Genomic DNA, 13549 nt, shown 5'->3' on the forward strand with positions numbered 1-13549 from the left:
AGTCACGGTCAATGTAAAGGACTTCTGGAGGAGGTATGCCAGCCATAGAGTAACGGTCTATTATTCCTCGCACAATCGGTCCCAATCCATACCCTTCCTAACATGTTAAGACATACATCAACACCTGACCATCTTCATTGCCAATATTGGTCTCCCATGTTGCAGTACTGGCACTATGCCCAGCCAACTTCTTTGCCACCTAGAAGCAAATGAAATTAGAGAACAATAAGCACATGATAAGGAGATCATTTTGCATGTTAAAAGGCCATAACTGACATTTATTTATTTTTTCAAAAGTTTAAATTAAAAAAATCCATAATCTTGTATTATCAATTACAGTTTGTTCATAAAGACTGCAGTCTATAAGATCTGTTAATTTTTAAAATGGATGTATATACCTTTTTCGTAGAATCAATTTTTAGGACTTGCCCAAAAGTGGAAGTTATTGCTGCCTTGACCTCCTCTATCCTGTTCATGACATCACTGCAGTACACTGTCTGTAAGGACAGTCAAAGGCTGCTGATGATATTGATGTTTACCTTACTACAGAATTTCTACAGAAATTAAAAGATAAAATTTAAATGTTGTTAAATATGTAGAAAAAGTGAAGTAGTATAAGTAAGTATTGACAGCTACTAACCGGAATGTCAGAAGCACTGGGAATTGGTAACGGTGTCCCACATTCAGCTGTTTCACAATATCCCCACTCCATGCTATCAACTTCTTCTTGCAATGCCGACGTTCCAGGTACTCTGTAGCCAGGTTGTAGTGGCCTGCAACATCTACCACCTGTCTCACATGAGGGTAGATTCCAGCAGAGGTGAGCTCATTGTCATCACAATATGGACAGTGGAGACGAACACACCATAACCATCTGGGCATCCACAACAGTAATGGATGAGCAAAGTACCTGTCAATGCCGGGAAGATGATTAGGTATTAGTACTGGCTGTGGTGGGTAATACCATAGTTGTGCCAACTGATGCGGCTGCAGCTCCAGGTTAGCAGCCTTGCCATACCAAAACAGGGCCTTGGAAATCCACTTACGGTCCTCCTGGGGTAATGTTTGTTTCCATCCCTCTGGCAATGGATATTCATCTAAAATGTCCACATACTTTTAGTCAAAATATATTCCATACTTTTTCATAGCAAATATTATTAACTTGCATTATAAGGAATAGTGTCTGTGAAAATGAATATAAGGAATCTAAGAAAAAAATGAATGAATTATGTTCCCTTTTTTTACCCAAGTTATATTGGATCACTAATGGATTTGAACAAAGTAAAAGAGAGGAAAAATTAATTTAAAACAATATATTTTAAATATATTTATATAAATGGCAATAAGTAAGCATAAGGATACATAACTTAAGTACTGCTATAAGAAGAAGGAAAAATAAAAAAGCAGTCTTGAGTACAACAATAGAGAGAAATACTGCAAAGACAGATAAGAGAAGAAAACCAAGGGTCACAAAAGGTTACAGAAAGGCACATATCCTATTAAAAAGCCACAACCAAGCTTAAAGGAGACCAGAAATCAAAATTATCCTTTTACGTATGCAATTCTCTAGAGATTTTAATTCGACTGTCATGTTTATAAATTAAATATCGTAAGCGGGTAGTGATTATATTGCATGTAAGATACCACAATTCCGTAAATTGCCGAGTTTGAATGAGACGACCCCCCTGCGGGTCCGGGGTTGTAGAATTGGCCCGACGTGCCTCGCTATGTGTCGTAAAAGGCGACTAAGTAGAGGCAACCTGTTTGCCGTGGGTTGCGTCCCGTGTCGGAGGAGGAAAGGATCCTGGTAGTTGAGCAGAGGCTTTCCCTGCAATACACTACTTTGGCCTCTACTTCTCTTAGACGGGTGGTCGGGATGGGCCCGGTTCCGACAAATCGGCTGGTCACGCCGAGCCCTAGGAAGTCTTTATTTACTCTATCACCTTCTTTATCTGTCTCCTTGTATCTCTCTTGATACCACCGTTGCCCCTGTATTCTAGTCCTTTATCTTTCCCTTTTCCAAGTCTTAGAAGACTTTCTAGAAGGCGGTGGCTTAACGGGTCAGTCGGGGGGTAATTTTACCGACCTTAGAAACTGGCGACTTCAGGGTCAATCAAAGGTAATTTTATCAACTGAGTATGGCATCAGTGTATCCCTGACACTTGAAAAGTGTCCCCTTGTTGGACTCCTTGGTGGGTGGGGAGCACGGGTGCTGAATTTTTAATTAGCCAAAATGGATATTTCCCAAAAAAATCAAAATAAACGTACGAAAACTTTATCTGACTCGGACAACGAACCATGTAGTGTGGACACATTTCCACGCTTCATGGTAATACAATCTAAAGATGCCGCAAAATCCCTTGCTTCACTCTCTCCGTTTGTGATCGAGAAAACAATTACAGGTTTGATTGGTACGCCAAAGAGTGTCAAAAAAATGAAATCGGGTTGCCTTCTCGTGGAATGTGAGCGACGAGGTCAGTCAGACAATATCAAGAAGATAAAAACTTTCTTCGATATTCCAGTGACCTCATTCGCTCACACCACACTCAATACGTCCAAAGGCGTGATTCGCTGTCGTGACTTGGCTGGAGTCACCGACGCAGATATCATTGAAGGAATGAAAAGTGAAGGTGTCACTGCAGTCCGTCGAATACGTATCAAACGTAATAATAACCTGCAGGACACCAACACCATTGTACTCACTTTCAACAAGCCAACTGTACCCAAAGTGGTCAAAGTTGGCTTCTTGCAAGTGAAGGTTGAGATCTACATTCCAAACCCCCTTCGATGTTATAAGTGTCAAAAATACGGCCATCACGAAGACCGCTGCTCTAAAACCCAAATATGTGGCCGATGCGGAGAAAATTCTCATCAGGAAGCTGACTGTAGAGCAACTCCGCATTGTGTCAACTGTGGAAAAGAGCACCACGCAAATTCCAAGGATTGCGATACCTGGAAACAGGAGAAGGAAATTCAGAGGGTAAAATACACAAATAATATTCCCTATCCAGAATCCAGAAAACTTGTACAGGCGAAAACAGCCCATCCTGGCCCATCCTTCTCCACTGTAGTGAAGAGCAATCCTAAAACAACGAAGGACGCTCAAACACAAACAGAAGCACCCGATTCAACACCAAGCTCAAACACCCCTCATTACCAATCACAGAGAAACACGGCATCTACACAAATTACATTCAGCAATACCCAACAACATAAATCACCAAAAAAAATAAATAAATAAATCTCATGGAAACAGGCAACAAAAGGGGTCAGATGACCCCATCAAACTTTATAACAGGTTTGGAGACATCGAGAGCATGGATGCAGAAGAATCTGCTCCATGCGCCCAAGGGAACTCCAGACCTACAAACAAAAATTCACCCCCGTACTTCCTCCAGAGAAATAACAAAACAAATTCCCTCTGCGAAAGGTCTAACGTAGCTCCACAATCTTTAATTTAAATTTATAATGAAAAACACTATCATACAATGGAATTGCCGAGGACTTAAAGCAAATTACAATGATATTCTCCTGCTTTTAAACGAACATGATCCTGCGGTACTATGAAACATTCTTGAAGGATACGGACAATATCACATTTAAAAACTACTCCCTGTTGAACACCTGCTCTCCAAATGTTGATAGGGCATCAGGAGGAGTTTCTGTTATTGTGAACAACAGAGCTCCTCATAGCTTCATTCATTTAAACACCAATTTACAAGCCATTGCTGTAAGCGTCACTCTACATCGAGTGATTACATTTTGCTCTATTTACTTACCACCAAACACTAACCTAGTACCAAACGAATTAGACGACCTTGTTCAACAGCTTCCCGCGCCATTTGTTTTACTCGGGGATTTTAATGCCCATAACATTTTATGGGGATCGAATCATATAAGTGACAGAGGTCACAAAGTTGAAGACCTTATTTCTAGACACGATCTGTGTCTATATAATACCAAAACACCTACATATTTACACCCAGGCACGGGTACATACACATGCATCGATTTGACAATTTGTTCTCCTTCGCTGCTTTTGGACTATGAATGGAAGGTCGCTGATGACCTTCACAGCAGCGATCACCTCCCAATCTCCCTTGTAAATCATAACTCTACAATTGATGAAGTAATTCCACAATGGAATTTAAAGAAAGCCGACTGGGCCAAGTTCGAAACACTCTGTAAAACTAGGCTGAATGAGGATACAGTTTTCAATGTTAACGATCCCATTCAGCATTTTACATCTATTTTAACCGACATTGCAGAAGAATCTATCCCCAAGTCCTCAACAAACTGTAAAAGAACCCTAAAACCTTGGGTCACTAAGGAATGTAAGGAAGCCATATGGCAACGCCGAGAAGCATTAAAAAAATTAAATAATCACCCGACGCCCGAAAACTTAAATATATATCGCATTGTCCGGGCCAAAGCTCGCCGCACAATCAAAGAAAGTAAAAGAGCATCATGGAAGAAATATGTTTTTTCTTTAAACTCTCGTTCCTCTGTTAAGAAAGTTTGGGACACTATACGCAAAATAAACGGAAAGAGAAAACAAAACCCTCTCCGACATCTGACACTGAACAATAACAACTTTAGGTCAAAACGTGACATTGCAAATATTCTTGCTGACAGTTTCTCGAAAAATTCCTCATCATCTAATTATTCAGAAGCCTTCCGAAAACTTAAAACTCAAAAAGAAAAGTCACGTTTAAAATTTACATCCAACAACTCGGAAAGTTATAATCAATTGTTCTCACTATCGGAGCTTAGGCAGGCTTTAGATAAGGCCCATGATACTTCCGCTGGGCCTGACGAAATACATTACCAGTTTTTGAAACACCTTCCTGAATCATCTTTAACATCTCTTTTGAAACTCTTCAATGATTTATGGATTACTGGTAATGCACCTATAATCTGGAAAGAAGCAACTGTAATACCAGTCCCCAAACCCGGTAAAGATAGCGAAGAAACCAACAGCTATCGACCAATTGCACTCACAAGCTGTGTGTGCAAAACAATGGAACGAATGATCAATTCTCGGCTTGTCTGGTATTTGGAAACTAACAATTTAATATCTCCTTTCCAAAGTGGCTTTCGATATGGCCGGAGCACCAATGATCATCTGGTTAGACTGGAAACATTTATTCGCGATGCATTTATTAAGAAAGAACATTTAGTAGCGGTTTCCTTTGATTTAGAAAAGGCCTATGACACGACATGGAAGTACGGGATACTACATGACCTGAACGATCTAGGTCTAAAAGGCCGTCTGCCCTATTTCATATCCAACTTTCTCTCCGACAAAGAATTCAAAGTACGAGTGGGCTCTACCCTCTCAGATCTGCACGAGCAAGAGATGGGTGTGCTCCAGGGCAGTATTTTATCTGTGACGCTCTTTAACATCAAAATTAATAGCATCACCAAGTGTTTGACTCCTGGTGTGGATTGCTCGTTATACGTTGATGATTTTCTAATGTTATCGGTCAAAAGACATGCATACAATTGAAAGACACCTGCAGCAAAATATAAACAAAATTCAAAATTGGGCCAATGCAAACGGTTTCAAATTCTCGAAATCAAAAACGGTATGCATGCATTTCTGTCAGTTACGAAAACATCACGATGAACCGAACCTCACGCTGGATGGAACACCTATTCCAGTTGTTGAGGAAACAAAATTTTTAGGTATAATCTTTGACAGAAAACTGACCTTTATTCCACACCTAAAGAACTTAAAAGCTAAATGCCTAAAAGCACTTAACCTACTTAAAGTAGTAGCGCACACTGACTGGGGTGCTGATAGAAAAGTCATCCTAAATTTATACAGAACATTTATTCGCTCCAAACTGGACTATGGTTGCGTTGTGTATGGTTCAGCCCGAAAGTCATATCTTAAAATGCTTGATCCAATTCATCATCAGGGAATAAGACTGGCTTTGGGAGTATTTAAAACATCCCCGTGTGAAAGCCTTGTAGCTGAGGCGAATGAACCACCGTTATCGCATCGTAGAGAAATGCTTTCCGCACAGTATGCTCTCAAATTAAAATCAAACCCTCTGAATCCTGCTTTTTCGGCTGTTTTTCAACCCAAATACAAAACTTTATACAAAAATAAACCAAACGCCATACCTTCCTTTGGCATCAGAATATCATCCAGCCTTGACATTACAAATATAGATCTTAATAAAATTCACAAAACGTCTATGTCCGAGACACCACCCTGGCTAATTAAACAACCAAAAGTACGTTTTACGCTACACGATGGAAAAAAATCCGAAACAAACCCTTCTGTCTTCCACAACTCTTACCATGAACTCCTCGCCGAATTTAAAAACTACACCAGAATTTACACTGATGGATCAAAGGATGAGGAAAAGGCTGCTGCAGCCTTTGTTTGTGGAAATCACACAACGCAAGTTCGCTTACCAAATGGAGCATCAATTTTTACAGCCGAAATCAGAGCAATAGACCTTGCTCTGCAACATATAGAAAAGAAACATATTTTAAACAGTATCATCTTCTCCGACTCGCTATCAGTACTCCAGTCACTACACAATAGAAAACTGGAGAACCCATTATTGAAAAACATACTGATCAAAAATACCGAGCTGAGTGTCTCCCACAATATAATATACTGTTGGTTACCTAGCCACATTGGTATTAAAGGTAACGAAAAAGCAGATCGAGCTGCTAAAATGGCCCTTACTCAAGAACCATCTGATTTTAAAATACCATATACTGATTTTAAACCTTGTATCAGAAAGTTCTTTCGTCAGAAGTGGCAGGCATCATGGAATGATGCCGTGAATAACAAACTTCATGCAATCAAGCCAGCTCTAGGAGAATGGAGTCCTTCCTACAGAACCATTCGTAGGGAGGAGGTAGTCATTGCAAGAATCCGAATTGGTCATACTTATATCACCCACACCCACATACTAAAAGGTGAAGACCCACCAGAGTGCATTTCTTGCAATGAACCGTTCACTGTCAAGCACTTTATGATAGAGTGCTTTGACCTACAACCTACGCGCGATCGTTATTACATTGTGCATGACATGAAAGAACTTTTTGATAATATAAACATCACTCGTATTTACTCATAGGACAGGCCCCAAAAATTTGGATAGTTTCTATCCAAGGTAATATGACATCCCAGCTGAATGGCCCTCTGCTATTAACATCCCAAGCCCATGCCTGTGTGAGCCTGATGAGTTCTTCCAGGCTGGTGTAAACTACTGTATGAACCCGGTTATTAGTTCACAGAACCTCCAAATATTGCAATTGAAGCAAGTGTTTGGACAATATAATGAGTGTCGTTTTATATGCATTTCATTACTGTACTATAAAGGCTTATTACTTCATATGATTTTTTTCTTCCAGCCACATAGAAACATTCTATATGGTTTTATGAATAGTCCATATACATGTTGTTACATCCCACATTGTAATTTGTCGGTCTCAAAGAATAATGCACCTGCTTTTTTAATTTCAATGAATGTGCATTTTAGAAAAAAAATATCACATAATACTTTTAGAAATTCTAAGATGGTAAACACATGAACTTATGAAAAAATCATTTGCTATGCCCCGTTTTTACATATGACTCTTCTACTGTAACACTTTTGTACAAAATATGTTTAACATCTATTGCAGACTGTACTGTAAATTAATAAAGTCCAATGAACGAATCTGATATTTATTTTCCAAATGATGATATGTAAATTAAAAGTATTGTCAAAGTTTACATAAACATTTCGTACATCCGAACCAGAACACATCAGAGGTAACATCTATGGTACGATATCAACTATGCGTCTATCCATGCTTATTACAAGATCCTAGAATTATTTGAGCATAGTATTTACAACTGTTCAAAATGCTGCCCTATGGGGTACACTGTCCACATTCTGTGTTATTTCCATTTCAAATGAATTCCTTTTTAAGGTATGAGTCGTTATCCTATCTGAATTGCATTGGACTTTAATGGCCATTCAGTATTTTCATCATTCCTTTCTAAGTCCTGTAGTACATTATTTGTTGTGTTTTACAACGTCTGGTTGCTGATCGCTAGGAAAACTTCATCTTTCTCGAAAAGAACACAAATTCATCCATGTACACTGCTGTATGGTAAACAATGAAACTTAGATTCAAAAATAGATCTTGATGGAATGCGATTTATGGGTTCCTCAAAACTGTATATATAGATGCACCACGTTAAGGTATATAAATCAGTTTAATACGGATAATTAACACATAGATGCATGCAAAGTTTTTGTCCCAAGAAGAATGTATCTACTGAGACAAATAAGTACTGATGTTGATAAAATGTAAATTGATCTACAATTGGCCATTTGATATGTGACGTTTGACCAAAACAGTCCAGTACAAATTTTCCCCATATTTAGCGGCTAAGTTAACAGTTTTTCTTTCAAAGATGTTGCCAGGAAAAATGAGAAGCAGAAATATATGAGAAGTAGCTATACATTTAAAATGGTCTAAAAATAATTTTGTTTATTTTATGAATAGCTATCTGATAAACCTTACTGAAGCATTTTATGATCAAATAGAATAATTTAAACTGTGTATAACGGCAATGTACATGTATGCATGTGTGGTGTGCTTAATTACAATTCAAATTCAACTGCACAGCTTGTTCATTGAGAACCCAAAAAGAAAGAGAAAGAGAGAAAAAAGAAATTTGTTGAGTTAAAAATGTTTGTATGCTTACCTTGGAGTTGACATTAGAGGCTGTCGTTTTCTCGGATTCTGTTTGCATGGTGTATCATGCAAGGCACGTTTCTTTGATGTTCGTACTCTAGTTTGTTTCGCACAATTAATTTTCTCCTGGAGTAGCTCCTCTGATAATAATTGTTCTTTGTCAGATACATGAACATCATCTCCAAAACTGTAATAAACTTCACCGTCTGGACACATGGAAATACAACAGTATCGAAGAAGATCTGGCAAAGCGGCCTCGTGACATCATATAGTCAATAAATAATCTATCTGAACTTGAATAAGGCTTCCTAAATTCCTCAGGGCACTTTCCGGGGGCATCCATGTTTGTGGATGTCGGAATTCTTTCCCAGGCATTTTGATTGTCATTTGCCTTACTTCTTCAAAGGACAATGCAGCTGCATTGTAGATCTTTGGACAGTACAAATCCTTTAAAAAGGAAATGTATGCATCAATATTTAGCATTATGGATGAAACTGACTCATCTGTATCATGGATTTCCATGTGAAAGAGTTTGAAAAGCTCAAGACCTTGATTGTCAATGGCTTTCATTAAAATCTTTTCGTGTGAAATTCCATAATGTCGTGGCAAAATGTCATTTCCTTCCATGCACAAAATGATGGCAATCAGAGCCGCCGAATACTTCTTATTGAAGTATCTTTCAATACTTTCTATGATTTTGGAAATGTTGTACAGCTCAGGCTTTTGTTTCTGTAGCCAAACATAAACAGGGCGTGTAAAGGTTCCAGTTTGGTTTCTTTTCCAGTGGAGACTGATACCAAATAGGTGAATTAGGACTGTGTCGATATCAGCTGATGATACAAAGTTGACAACAGAATCTCCATCAGACAACTCAGCATCAAGCTCCTTCATCCAATCAAGTTGAGCCATTTCTGCTTCTCCCTTTCTCTGCCTGATGTTAGACAGCTTCTCCATACCAACAATTCCTGATTCGGAAGTAAATCGAACTCTCAGTGGTGTTGTGAAGGGACAACATGTGCAGGGGACCTCTTGGCAATGACATGCTGTCAGCAGAGCTTCACTGTCTATATCCAGTATAATATTTTGCTTAAGAAGAAGCTGATCAATGTGATTGCCTAAATAGGAACTTACAAGTTTCTTGCCGGTCGCTGTTCCCACAACAGAGGGCTTGTGAAATTTATCTTTACTGATCACCTCTTTTTCTTCCTTCAAATGTAAGATAGATATTTTTCCTTTAGAATCCCGCATTTTTCTTGTATGTGCTTTTAGTGTGTCTGGTGTGAAGGAATATTTTGCCTCACATATAACAATGTGACGTAAATTTGGAAGGTGTCCTATCAGCTTGTGAAGAATTGCCTTTGATACGTGCTCTAAGTACTGGTCTCCAGTCGAAGCTGATGTCTTGAACTTCACACCGGCAAATTCTACAACTGAAGCTTTCGTTTGTTCCTTTATGGTCGGTGGAACAGCTTTGAAATCTGTTAGGATGAACTCATCTAAGTCTGGCAAATCGTCCTTTTGCTCACTTGTAGCTCTGGTATCAGATATTTTCTTTATCAACTCGAGAAGAGCTCTTTTCACACCAGCTGATTTATTTGTGGATGATTTTGTCCCATCTGGCTTAAAGATTGACTGACAAGTATTCATGGAAGAGCTTAGACAGTCCACAATCGTTGTCATCTTCTTTACTGCCCTTTTTCTTTTCTCCTCGCTTTTTTCTTTCATGCTCTTACATGATGTATTTTTTGGTACGCCTTTAGTCCTCTTGATTGTTGACCCTTTTGATCTTTTTTATTCTGTTAATGAGATGTCTGGGTCCGTTTATCAATTCAATGTTAGGACAATCACTAAGTGTCATACCCAATAGACACTCTCTTGCTGCATATCTGTGAATCATGAATGTTCCTATCTCTTCTGTGGTTGAATCTAACATCTCTTGCTGAACCTCTGGATTCTCCTTGTGATATACATTTCTTAGAATGGGATCAAAACTTGATGACATTCCATTTCTTCGATGTATCAGACCAACTGTTCTTACAATATGGCCCAAGTGATTATCACTGGCTTTTCTTCCCATGTACCTTTCTGAAATTTTGGATGCTATCTCTTCATCTTTTTTCTCATCTTGCTTAATCTTTGAAGCATCCTCTCCTGAGATGACAGACTGGATTACTTTATGGACTTGTCTCTGCTCGTCTACTGTGGACATCCTTATCATTACATTGCTTAGTGTGGCCCCTGGTCGAATACATTTCTTTGCATCTCTGTGGTCAATCTCTCGAGCAGTGTCTAATCCAAACCTGACAATACTACCATTGTGAGAGGTACTGAATAGAGCATGTTTCATTTGTCTGTGAAAGTGACTTGATTTGTAATGTTCTATCAAAAGCCGTGTGCAAAATCCAGCATAACTGGAAGCTCCATTTAAGAATGAGAACGGAAGTGAAGACTTCACACTGGCCAATAGTAAGTTGTATCCATCTTTTTCTCCTAGTCTTTCAGCAACGGCGATGGCTACAATTTCGTCACAATGCCTCATTATATCAATATGCAGGGAAAACGTTTTATTCTCAGTGGATGTTTTCTTAATGAATTCTTTCAACATTTGTCCCCATCTCAATTCAAGCTGGCTGATGGATAACTCCTGATCACACAAATTTTTTTCCAGCTCCTCTGCATGTGAATGTGGTAGCGAGTTGATAAACGTGATGATAACCTAGATATGCAAAGCTGCTGACAATCGCCAAACATTTCGCGTGGCTGTCTCGATGTTCTCGATACTTACCAATTTACTGCAGTCTTTTTCAATATCATCATCTCTCATATATTTCAGTATATGAATGAGGCCTGATGTTTCATAAGCTGATATTAAATTCATGATTTTAGACTTTCTCAAGTGCAGTACTGGAAATTCTGGAAGAAATGTTGCATACTTTTTGTTCCCATCTATAAGCTTAAAAAGATTTCTGGCAATCTTGTAGTCAGGTGCAAACAGAACCTTATCATTTGTTTCACTCAGTTCAGCCTCTCCAAAAAATCATCCAGAACCACTTTCAATGTGGCTATGTCGTCATCTCTACCAATGGAGGGTGGAGGATGGCGGCATAATAGTGGCTGTGATGGTGTGTTGTTTAGATCCTGATACTCTAGTATGCTACTATCAATACTGCAGACAACAGTTTCATCTTTGTTTGTCATAAATGGTATCTGTATTTCTTCAAGGAGGGCTTGAACATCTTGGAGAATATCTTTATTAGCACCAACTTTTATCCTAATATTTGAATATTCTTCCTCCTCCTCTTCGTCTTCTTTTCCTCTTTTTTTTATTCATTTTATCTTTATACGTTGGATGTACATCCTCCTCATCTATATCACTGACATCAATATATGGTAACAAATCACAAGATACATTTGGATCATCCTGGATGTTTTTCATATCCTCGATTGTATCCCCATTACTGTCAACTGATCTAATGGAGGTAATGGCTCCATTAATGCTCTCTATATCTTCACTGGAGATGTTTAGTGGGAAGTTTTCAGTTCTATCATTATTACTGATTTTATCCATTTTCTCCAAATCATGAATGGCCAAGGATGAAAAGCTTTCATCTAGATCCATGTTTTCTTCCTGAAATTCTGAATTTTCCATCGAAGCCGCTTTGCCTAGAATGTTTGTGAAGGGCTGTAATGATGTAAGTCTTGTCCATATGTATTTCAGGCCCCATTTGGCTTGCTGCTGAAAACGTTCAAAAGCACACTCTTCATCAGAGGTCATCTTTAGTAGAACCCATTCTAGATCTTCTTTTTCCAGCGGTGGTGCTTCCTTGCATGCACAATTAGCTTTTTCTTCACACAGTGGAAGATGCCATGTTAATACATCGTTTGAATCTTTTGGAATGCCTTTGATTGTAATGGGCAGGGTGCATAGTTGATTTATTCTCCTTTCACCAGGTTGTGGGTCAGTTTTCATGGTGAGCTGGACCAGATTGTCCATGAAAAATATAAGATGACAGTCTTTGAGACAAACCAAATGTTCAGAAGATGAGACATCACTTCCTTTTATATAGCAAAGTGGATATGGTTTCAGATACGTTTTAAAGTGACAAAGTTCTGGATCTGCAGCTTTCTTAAGACGTCTGTCTCCATTTCGTAGACTTTGACTCATATTGGTAGTCGATGTTATGGAAAAAACAGATGTGATGTTATAGTAGTTGATGAACAACTCATCTGTGACAATATCTTGTATGAGACCACAGTAATTTCTGTTAAGTATGTTCAGTGATGAATCGAAATGGCAATATAAAGAGGATAGTTTTGATGTGTAGAAATCATCTGATGATCGACGCCTGAGGCTGTCTTTGTTCAGTATTGTTTGTTCTAATAAACACTGGAATGGTAAAGGAACGTGCAAGCGCCATTCTCTCATTATTTGAAAGTGGTTCATATCTAAGGGATCAGCAAGCCAATGTTTCTCCTCTTTAAAACATTGAAAGCAAAAGGAGTCAAGAATTCTATATTCCTCTGGGAGACCTTGGTCATCCAGACAAGATGAAAGTGACACATAATGGGGTTGGAGTTTTCCAGATTTTCTTGCAAGAAAACGCTCACCAGGCGGAAGGCAGCCTTTGGGAAAGAAGAGTATGACAGGCACATAAACATTGTGACTTTTCTTCAGAGAGGCATGAACTATCAGAGACATATCATCATACATTTCAATATTATGTTGCAATTCCTGCAATTCGATACCAATGTGTACTCCTGCTTTATGTGCACACACATTTGTGCACTGAAAACAAATAATATTTTGAAACTGAGGAGCAGGTATGTC

At 38.7% G+C, this 13549-nt stretch overlaps 1 long non-coding RNA gene and 1 pseudogene across 1 annotated transcript; both read right to left on the reverse strand.

Moving 5' to 3' along the window:
- Positions 1-7685: 7685 nt before the first annotated feature.
- LOC149791425 (uncharacterized) lies at positions 7686-8866 on the reverse strand. The gene is made up of 2 exons (XR_016423353.1): positions 8732-8866; positions 7686-8089 (listed from the first exon to the last, which is right to left on the reverse strand). It is a non-coding gene; the product is annotated as an uncharacterized LOC149791425 (long non-coding RNA).
- A 16-nt stretch (positions 8867-8882) lies between these two features.
- On the reverse strand, positions 8883-12715 carry LOC149791426 (uncharacterized; annotated as a pseudogene).
- Positions 12716-13549: the final 834 nt, after the last annotated feature.

This window comes from Sinohyriopsis cumingii, chromosome 9, assembly GCF_028554795.1.
Source record: "Sinohyriopsis cumingii isolate HCF-2022 chromosome 9, ASM2855479v2, whole genome shotgun sequence".
Classification (NCBI taxonomy): Eukaryota; Metazoa; Mollusca; class Bivalvia; order Unionida; family Unionidae; genus Sinohyriopsis; species Sinohyriopsis cumingii.